General features: G+C 46.9%; 1 long non-coding RNA gene across 1 annotated transcript in view; it reads left to right on the top strand.

Moving 5' to 3' along the window:
* Window positions 1–4,301, top strand: part of LOC109290187 — a 14,529-nt gene extending 10,228 nt beyond the window's left edge. Inside the window, exon 2 of the long non-coding RNA XR_002095555.1 lies at window positions 4,212–4,301. This is a non-coding gene — a long non-coding RNA (uncharacterized LOC109290187). The remainder of the gene's footprint in view (window positions 1–4,211) is intronic.
* Window positions 4,302–10,016: the final 5,715 nt, after the last annotated feature.

Genomic DNA, 10,016 nt, shown 5'->3' with positions numbered 1-10,016 from the left:
GGGCAATCCAGGCTGACCTTGACAGGCTTAGGAAATGGGCAGATGAGAACCTGATGGTGTTTAACACCAAAAAATGCAAGGTTCTCCACCTTGGGAGGGAAAACCTGCAGCATGCTTATAGGCTCAGCAGTGCTACGCTGGCTAGCACTATGGATGAAAGGGACTTGGGAGTCATGACTGACCACAAGTTGAACAAGAGCCATCAGTTTGATGCTGCAGCTAGTAAAGTGACCAAAACGCTGGCTTGCATCCATAGATGCTTCTTAAGCAAATCCCAGGATGTCATTCTCCTGTTGTACTCGGCTTTGGTGAGGTTGCAGCTGGAGTGCTGCATCCAGTTTTGGGCTCCACAATTCAAAAAGGATGTGGTGAAACTTGAGAGAGTTCAGAGAAGAGCCACCTGCATGATCAGAGGTCAGGAAAACAGACCTTATGATAAGAGGCTGAGAGCCATGGGGCTCTTCAGCCTGGAAAAGCACAGGCTCAGGGGCAATCTGATGGCCATCTATAAGCTTATAAGGGGTGTTCACCAGAGCGCCTCAAGGGATGAAAAGGTTGAACGGTTATAAACTCCTCCTGCAAGACCATTTCAGGCTGGGCATAAGGAAGAATTTCTTTACTGTCTGAGCCCCCAAGGTCTGGAATAGCCTGCCAGCTGGAGGTGGTTCAAGTACTCACATTGAACACCTTCAAGAGAAATTTGCATGTTTATCTTGCTTGGATCCTATGACCGCATCTGACTTCCTGCCCCTGGGGCAGGGGGCTGGACTTGATGATCTTCCGAGGTCCCTTCCAGCCCTAATGTCTGTGAAATCTGTGTGTGGAGGGCCCCTCCCCTGCAGGGAGCTCCATGTGAGTATAAGGACTTTTCTTTCACAGCCCCTTGTAGAGCTGTTGCAGATTCCTACATTTATGGGGAGATCTGCAACTGGTATTATTGTCACAGAAATTCAGTGAAGCTATTGCCATTCACCCCAGCTGAAGACCTACCCCATAATGTTTCCTGTATCAGTATGTTTTCATGTATCTGGTGCAAGCTTCATGGCTGTCTCAGCTGTACCACATAGTGGCAAGACCTGAAAGTCTTTTCATAGACATTAGGGTTGGAAGGGACCTCGGAAGATCATCAAGTCCGGCCCCCTGCCCAAAGGGCAGGAAGTCAGCTGGGGTCATAGGATCCCAGCAAGATAAGCATCCAATTTTTATACTGTATAATTGCAGGATTGATATAGTTGGAAAAAGCTTCAGTGATGATATTATACCTAATGCTTTGCCTTTTTTCTATGGGAAGCACATACAGCACTTGCTCTTTTATGCATAAACAAAGATATAAGGGTATGAACTGGGGAACAAATTGCAAGCATCAGAATAAAATGCAGTCTTGAAGCCAAGAAAACTAAACAAGTGTGGAGTCTTCAAAGACTAAGCTCTTCGTTTTTTTTCTTTAACGATTCAGAGGTAGAGAGATGTAATTCTCTCTTCACAAGGGAATTTCACCAAAGGAGTCCTAGGTACATTTGGGACTGAATTGCTGTTGTAAAGTCATTATGAGATAAAGAGCAGCAAACACACTGTGACGGGCAAGCTTGGGGTTACGTCTCAAGTCAGCCGGCCCACCTGTCTACATAGGGCAGTTTGCCCAATCAGGCCTGCTATGACTTTCCTGCATTTACCACAAGTTTACTGTAACAGCAGAGTGCCTACTCCATGCCCCAGTGCCAGGGGGCACTATCTACGGCTCCATACCTCTCTTATACTGTGGCCCATGTCTCTCATTGTAGCATACCAGATGCTATGTGCTGGCCTAAAGCCGGGTCAACTTAGTCCTTCCTCAGGTCTCATTCACTCGCACACTCACACTGCCCACCTCTCACTGAGGCCTCTTGCACTCCACCCTCTCTCACAGGGTCTCTTGCTTGCCACACGATACTGTGCCCCCTTCGCTCTGCCCTGGTCCCTTGAGTGGCTCCAAAGGCCATCAGGCTTATCTGAGTCATGCCTCAGCTGGCAACATGCAGTCTCTTGGGCCTCTCCTGCAACCCTCACCTTGGGGTTTGTGACCAGCCAGTTCACCGAACGGAGGGCTAACTGACCTAGCCCCTCACCAGGCTTCTCACACACAACTTGATTGTATGGGGGTTGGCCCATGTGCTGCCCTTCTGGCCATCCCACAGCCCCCCTGGGGCTGCCCTTCAGACTAACCCTCAGCCCTACTCACCCCCTGGCAGGGTCTTTATTACTGCCCTCTTTCTAGGGCTCCCTGACTGCCCCTTCCCTGGGGCTATGCAACTATCCCCTCCCTGGGGCCTCCAAGGTCTTTCTACCCTGCCGGTTCAGGTGGCGGCAGCTGTACCTGGCCCCACTCCTTTCCTGGGGCCCTACATCCCTGTAGCTGTGCCTGCTCCCCTTACCCACAGTGTTGTGGGGGTGGGGTTATTAAGGTGCCCCGACCCACCTTTCACCAGGGAAGTGAGCGGTCCTGGTATTTGGGTGGAGGTGCTGCACCACCGGCAGTCCCACCAGGCCTTCCTTCCCCAGCAGGATGCAGTTTTCAGTCATGCCCAGGACCAGTGAGGCCGCCTCCTTCCCCATAGCCTCACCGTTACTTCCAGGGTCTTCCAGGAGCAGCTCAGCCCAATGTTGCCTTGCTGCCTCTGGCCTATGTTTGAAAATGGCTGCCCTCACCAGGCACCCGGTGGCTGCCTGCTCCTTCCCTTACAGTGGCAGGCACCAATGGTTCACTGCCAAACACGCATGTGCTTTAACAGTCATATCATGCTCCACAAATAGGGGATGTCTATGGGAAGGACACTATCAATAGCTATACTGTGATGTTTGACAGACTGATCAAAGTATCTGATTTTGAGTGGGCTGGAGTCCTTCCAGCCTTATTCTCTACGATTCTAAGAAGGTTTCTTGAGTCCAGGGTGGACCCAAGTCAAAACAAGGAAGAACTATCTAGTGAGCTGCCCAGGTTTGGGCACTGACCTAGAATGAGGTAGGCCCAGATTTAAAATGTGGCTTCAAATTAGTCAGGGCACAGCCAGAAACTCTCACCCTGCCTCCTTCAGAAACAGTTCCAAGGGGGAACTAATGGATCTCTTCAGAACAGAAACAACTAGGGGTGCACCAATAAAGATTTTCTTGGCCGATACCGATAAGGCATTTTAGGCTAGTGACATAAACCTTTTTTTGTTTTGCATTTCTAAACACAGCCACCTATGCACACCACTTGTCTGGTCTGGCCATTGTTGGGGAAGGTGGTGACCACCTTATTCCCACACAGTCTTCCCCTCACCCACAGCTCCTACCTGCAGTCCCACTCTCCACGCTGCCTGAGCTGCTGTCACAGGTGGGCAGGGTGGACTCTTGCATGGACAGCGGTGCCAGGTGTGTTTGGCCCCAGAGCACACCGCTGCCTCGGCACTGGCAGGCCCTGCACAGCAGAGCTCCTGCAGCCACCAGGGAGAAGCCACTTTTGCAAAGGTGCCTGGTAGAGCAGAATGGCCCTTGCACAGCACTCTACCCGATCCATTCTCAGCTCAATGTTTCCATGGCAACCCTGGTGCTCAGGCCTCTGCTGTGCACCTGGCACTGCCATGGCAGCAGCAGCAGGAGCCAGTAATGTTCTGTTTATTGCTGAGCGTGGTGCCCCGTGACCATTCCCTGGCACCCCCTTCCCATCCCATTGCCAGGACCTGTAGTCTGCTGCAGGTGCCAACCAGCGCTGGTGCACAAGGACCAGACTACACTTACCAGAGTGTTCTAGGCACACGGCTATAATTATCAACTATAATGACCAAAAAAAGCCGTTTAGCCAATAACATCACTTCTCCTTTTATCAGTGCTGATTCAATAGCCAACCAATACATCAGTGCACCCCTAGAAACAGCTTCTGAAACTTTAAAACATCTTGTGAAATGTAACTTTCCTCTGGTCACTTCTTAACTCTTGACCTCCATCCTACCTCATGGAGTGGGCATGTGAAGGAATGATTTTTTTTTTTTTTTTTTTAATACAGGCAACCTCTAACCAGCAGTCAAACTATTTCACAGCTAGGGTTATATGGCTAGGGGATTTTTTAGTGTCATTCTTCCAAACCAGACTGAATTTGAAGGATCCTTGGGGCAAGAGTCCTTGGGTGGGGCATATAAATAATATCCCACATGTCTTGGCAGAAATGTTTTTTGATTAGTTTATGTATGTTACAGGACATAGGCAAAGGGATCAGTTCCTGAGAATCCTAGCACGCTACTGGTTAAGAGACAAATCTCCATCATCAACTTGTTCTGTCTTCTAGGTAAGTCCTCTAGATAATTCTGGTCGTACTAGCAGCGTCCTTTAATTACCAAAGAAGCTCCTTCCCACACACTCCTCACCCCACCCCTCCCCAAAAGTTCCTTAAACTTAAAGCTGTTGAAGTTCAACATGGCCAAAATAGCAGTCTAGTAGGGGACCACTTGCATGTCTGACATCCTGAAGGAAGAATAGAATTTGTCCAGCACTTCAGTAGTTTTTGTCTTCTGAGCTCTTTTTCCCAAAAATGGGGAGTTTGACTCACCACAGAACCACTTGGTGTTCAAGGAAGGTCAGCACCTTCTCTTCTCTAATGGAAACATTGATAGTGCTGACTAGTAACAGAATGCAGCTATACCCCTTGTCATATTCAATTAAAATATACATAGGGGACCTTAAGTACGCAGAAGAATTTCAACATCATAACCAAAATTGGCCAAGAACTCTGAGATTTTGCATCTATCGTCATTGAAAATGCTCAAGACCAGCCTTGAGATGTCATAATCTTATTTGCAGAGGAAGTGCTGTCATCATCTGGATGAATTGCAAGTGTAGTAAAGGGCACCCTGAGAGAGTGTGCACCATCTGAGGTCAGGGGGTGTTCCTTAGCTTTGAAGTGCAAAGATGATATTTTGGCCTTACAGCCAGAAGCAGATCCAGGTTTTTGCAAAAGGTGGGGTGCAGAAGCAGTGACTAGCACTGCAGGAGTGGCTGTACCCCCACTCCTAGCCTCCTCCCTGCTTCCCCATCCCCTATGGCCTAGCTCTTGCAGTGATACAAAAACAATTCCATTAAGTAATTCAGGCCAGGGGCAACCTTGCTAACATGAGATCTTGAATATGGCCAACTGCGCAGAACTCTCCAACTGCCTGGACAAAGTCAAGGGAATCTATCAGTTCCTGGATATCATGGGCTACCTTATACAACCCTACTGCTTAGTCTTCTGAAGGTACTATGTCAGTAATCCAACAACAAGGCAGACTTTGGGTCAGGATTCCTTGGAAGATGATCACTGGGGCTTGTAGGTTTTTACACCAGCAGAGCCATACACTAAGGCCATGGGAAGCTCATGCAAATAGACTTGTGTCTATGATTGGTCAAGTAGTGGACCTCAGGCAAGATGTTAGGGAGAGTAAGGGAGGGGATTTCCCACTACCCCCTCTCAACCCAGGGCAAGTTCTTTGCAAAATTGGAGACTGCAGTACTTTGTCTGTGGTTGCTTAAACTGAAGTGAAATAAAACCGGGTTAAGAATATTGCTCTCTGAGTCAAATGGTCTAGTGGTAAGGAAGAAGAGCTGCTAAAACAGGTTGGTGGAGAGGAAGGTCTATATGTGATTAGATCATCCAGATTGGCTGATGCTTTTATGTGGTATTTGCATGTTGTTAGGGACGGACAGCTGATCTGAGCCAGGTCAAGTATGGCAGAAAGTTTCAGTCCTGATTGGACTTGAGGTGTGAAGGCCTGCTTGCTAACTGGCATGATCAATCTTTGATCATGTCCAAAGACAAACTCCAAACAAAACTCAAGTGTGTAAGTAACACATTACCTCATACTGATATCTAATACGATAATCCTACTAAGAGTTGACCAAGAATTCTTTACACTTAAATTAGGTTGTTCTTTGTGGAAAGTTTTTTGACAAAAAAAATGTTGACACTTATTAATAAGTAGAAGAAAGTCTGACAGATGGAGTTCTTGAAAATTAAAGCTAGCAGAAGTAGTGATCAGCAAACTAGAGGTGCTTTTTGCTTGCTCTGGAAAGGGTTAGAGGAAGTACCCTGTCATTCTCTTGCACTAAGTTAGTAATGACATGGAGCAGGAATTGGGCAACCCTTTAAGGAAGGATTCACTACGAGTACAAATAAAGTAAATATTTGTCTGTAATGCAGCTCTGGCAGACTTTACCGCTGTGTATAGCTATAGAACTCTCAGTGCAGAGCATGGACAGTACCTGTCAATTATGGAAAATATAGAAGCAGAGACTGTTTCTTTCTTACAGATACTGGGATTGTATCTATCCAAAACATAATTTAAATTCCAGGCATGTTGCCAGCAGCTAGGATTTGTCGGTGCTGAGTATATTTGCTATTAAAAGCTCTATATTGGAAAATTACTTCCTGGAGCTGGAAAGGGGAAGTTACATTAGGGGTGTCCCAGTTACAGCTGATAGGCTCTACATATCTCGGCATGTCCTATTTCTTTATCTGCACACAGGCCAGTTGGATCAATATGTAGTAGTATGTTACATTCTGATTGCATGCCCTTGTTTGGGGTGTGGTGGCTGAGGCCAGCACCACTAGGCCAGGCTGCCTGGCTTGGCATGGGAGCTCCAGCCTAGGGCAGGTGCCACAGGCATGCCCTCCTCCTCCTTCCAGCCTGCATCAGAGGCCCATTTAGCTCCACAACTGCCTGCAGGAGCCATAGCTGCTGCACTTCAGCCCAGGCACAGTGGAGAGCACCTGGAGCCCCGTACCCTCTTCCTGCTGCCCGCAGCATGGCCCGGGCTAGAGCTGTGGTCCGCTTAAAGCTGTTGCTGTGGCGTGTGCCGCTGATCCTCTCCGCCATGCCCCAGCCCCAGCCGATGGCACGGGGCAGTGTGTGGTGCCCCAGCTGCTGCCTGTGGTTCCTCATGAGGTGTGCTGCATGCTCCTCATGTTGGAGCCTGTCCCTCCTGTGTCCCCACAGACCACCATCCTGTGTGTCCACTCGGGGGGGGGGCAGCTGGGGGCCCCTGCTGACAGGGCTGGGGATGGGGCTGCAGGTCAGGAGTGAGGGGCACCGGCAGGGCCAGGGGACTGCGTTGGGAGTCAGGAGCACCAACTGAGGTAGTGAAGGACTGTGGGTTGGGAGTGAGAGGCATTGGCAGAGAAAACCAGGATCCCTGGACATCAGTCTCTCAGCCATCTACTAACACAGTTCTGTGCTGAAGAAAAGTCTGGGTATACCTAAGTTGGTGTTCAGTACTGATACATGGGTACATTTAAACCCATTATCTCCCGCTCCCATAGGACTGACTCTTGATGTTTCTTATTACCATCCTCTTAGCAAATCAAGCTTTTGTTGTTTCACAAGTGAACTCCCCCTTGTCAACTTAAATCTGACACTTTCCCACTGAACAGGAGTGTTCGCTTTGACTTGCCAGTCCTTCCTGATATTCTTTTGCTTGTCATCTTTAGACAGCCAGGTTAGCAGTTGTGAGCATCCTCCACATTAAAAAAAAAAATGTATATAGCTCTTTCATGCTCATATTCTCTAATGCTTTTTCCACGGCTGAGATAACAGGAACAGTCTAGTCTTGCTGCTTACGTGTGAAGGCAAACTTGTACTGATTCCTAGTGTCTTAAAGGCCAGAAATGTGCTGATTTCAAAGAGAAGCTTGTGAAAGGCCAGCTTTGTAAGTGCATTCCTGGGGGAGGCTGTGTTGTGAAAAATGCAGTACTGCTCAGCAGGCATCTCTGGCAGGTTGTGCAGGCTGTTTTCACTGTGTTCTTTGCAAATCCTTTTAAGATGGCAAGATGTGAGAGTCTGTTTCCCCACTTCCTCATAGCTTTTCCCTTACTCTCTTGCTTTTCCTTCTTCCTTGCTTGCTCTTCACTTTGCTTGTTTTCCATCATATGACCATTTTGCCAAGTTTATCTTCTCAAGCCAAAACTGCAAGTGTACAATCCTAGTACAATTGTACAATTATTTCTGGTACAATCCTGGCATGCAGGAGTTTGGAATCTGTGTCCCACTGCTTTCAGTAGCACTGTTAATGCTGTTGGCAAACTGGCAGTAGAAAGCATACATGGGAGTTACTACAGAAAGTATAAGGTGCCTGATCTTGTCTTCTGTGGAGCTTAACCTACGAGGAGACACTGCTGAATAAGCCATTTCCAATGTGTCTAGGATCAAACTGTTTACAAATAGAGTCCTAGCCAGTGTTGAAATGAATTGGCTAGATCAGTCTAGGTACTTGTAATGGGCCACATTGCTGTATGATCAGAATGCCTTTAAACACTGTTCCCCAGTTTGGCTTGAAAGCTGGTTTGACAGGATGTTGGAATGAAAGAACATACCTGTTTATCAGAGTGTCTGAACTCTGTACTGCAGTGCAGTTTTCCTAACCCCGGAGAAGCAGTTGTGTAGATTTCTTAGCTTTGGTCAGCTTAGGAGGTTTTTAAAGAATGTTTCAAGCTTTTCTACCAATAAAAGTAGCTGGCGTCCAAGGAAGGGGTCCAGTGCTTGTTTAGTGAAGCAAGACTGCAGAGAAGGCTAGGGGTGGAGAAGCAACATTAAATATGTTGTGTTCCACTGAGTTAAATGTCTGAATGTATCATCTCTCATGGGAGAAGGTGTAAGAATGCTTTTACAGGGTACATCTACACTTACAATTAATGTGATGCAATAAACTCTAGAGCAGTTTGAGCTGGAGGAAATTGCTTCAGGGTGCAGTGTCTATGAGTACGCACAGGACAGCAGCAATTTGAGCTGGAGCAGAGCAGGCCCCCAGCTGGCTGGGTTGACAGGGCACAACTTGCTTCCCTGGTCAGCATCTACCTGTGCATTTCAGTGCAGTTAATTACTCTGCTGATGGTACTGTCTTACGGCAGAATTAATTAATTTACTGTGCCCTAAAGCCAGCACACGTGTAGATTGTGACACTTTACTATGGAGCTAATTAGTTTACTTTGCAGTAAAGTGCACATGTAGATGCACCCACAGAGACTTCCATCAAGTTCACGAGTAACTATTCTGCTACTTGCAGCAGACTCCAAATCTGAAAACACAGGTGAACTTTTATTTTTTGTAGAAGGCTTTTTTTGGCTGGAGAGAAGCTTGGGTACCATGGGGAGTTTAGTACTGGCTTCTGTATTCAGAGAAGATGGGTCAAGAGGAAGTTTCTTCTTATCTTTTCTTGTCTGAATCCTGTGTGGGTTTTTGGTTGGTTGTTATTGTTTGGTTCATCTCCTTCTCCATGTAGGGATGGCGGGACTTGTGGCCATAAGGTTCATATAGGGCCATCTTAGTTAATTGATTTTTGGACATTTGACAATGTACAGCATGTGGAAAGTGACTTCTTTCACAGAGAAAGAAGAGCATTATATAACAATACACTCTTTGATCACTTGGCCATACATATTAAGGATGTGGATGGAAAAAATCACATTTACTTAACCAAGTTTCCTTAATTGTATTACAAGACTTCGTAAACTATTTAAAATAGGAAATCTTAAAATTTAATTTACTTCTTCCAGTTTGTTCTGTGTGAATGATGTACTTCCTTTACTGCAGATGAAGAAAGTAGACCAATAATCAGTTGGTTCCAATGTTTTCTTTTCCTTTTTTCTTATGCATTAGCACTGCATAAGATTTTAAACTATAAGAAGTTTTTTTTCTTTGTAAGTAGATTTTCCAAGAGAAAACTCAACCAGGTGTAGGACCTGCCCAGGTAAGAGCTCAGGTATATACCAAGGAAACAGTTGTCTCTCAGGAAGCGGGGGTGCTCAGGGCTCTCTCGGGGGGATTAAGGTGTCTCTTCACTAATGCAAGAAGCATGGGGAACAAGCAAGAGGAGCTTGCTGTCCTGCTTGCAAGTAGTAAAATCGACCTGGTTGGCCTAGTGGAGACATGGTGGGATGAAACTTTTGACTGGACAGTAGACAATAGAGGGCTGTAGGTTGTTTAGAAGAGAGAGGAAGGGGAAAAAAGGTGGGGGGGGTAGCGCTCTATGTTAGG

The sequence above is a fragment of the Gavialis gangeticus genome, unplaced genomic scaffold (assembly GCF_001723915.1).
Source record: "Gavialis gangeticus isolate Ggan-Ray unplaced genomic scaffold, GavGan_comp1, whole genome shotgun sequence".
NCBI lineage: Eukaryota > Metazoa > Chordata > Crocodylia > Gavialidae > Gavialis > Gavialis gangeticus.
Note: the sequence above shows the minus strand (reverse complement) of the source record. Positions and strands in the feature narration are given on the sequence as shown.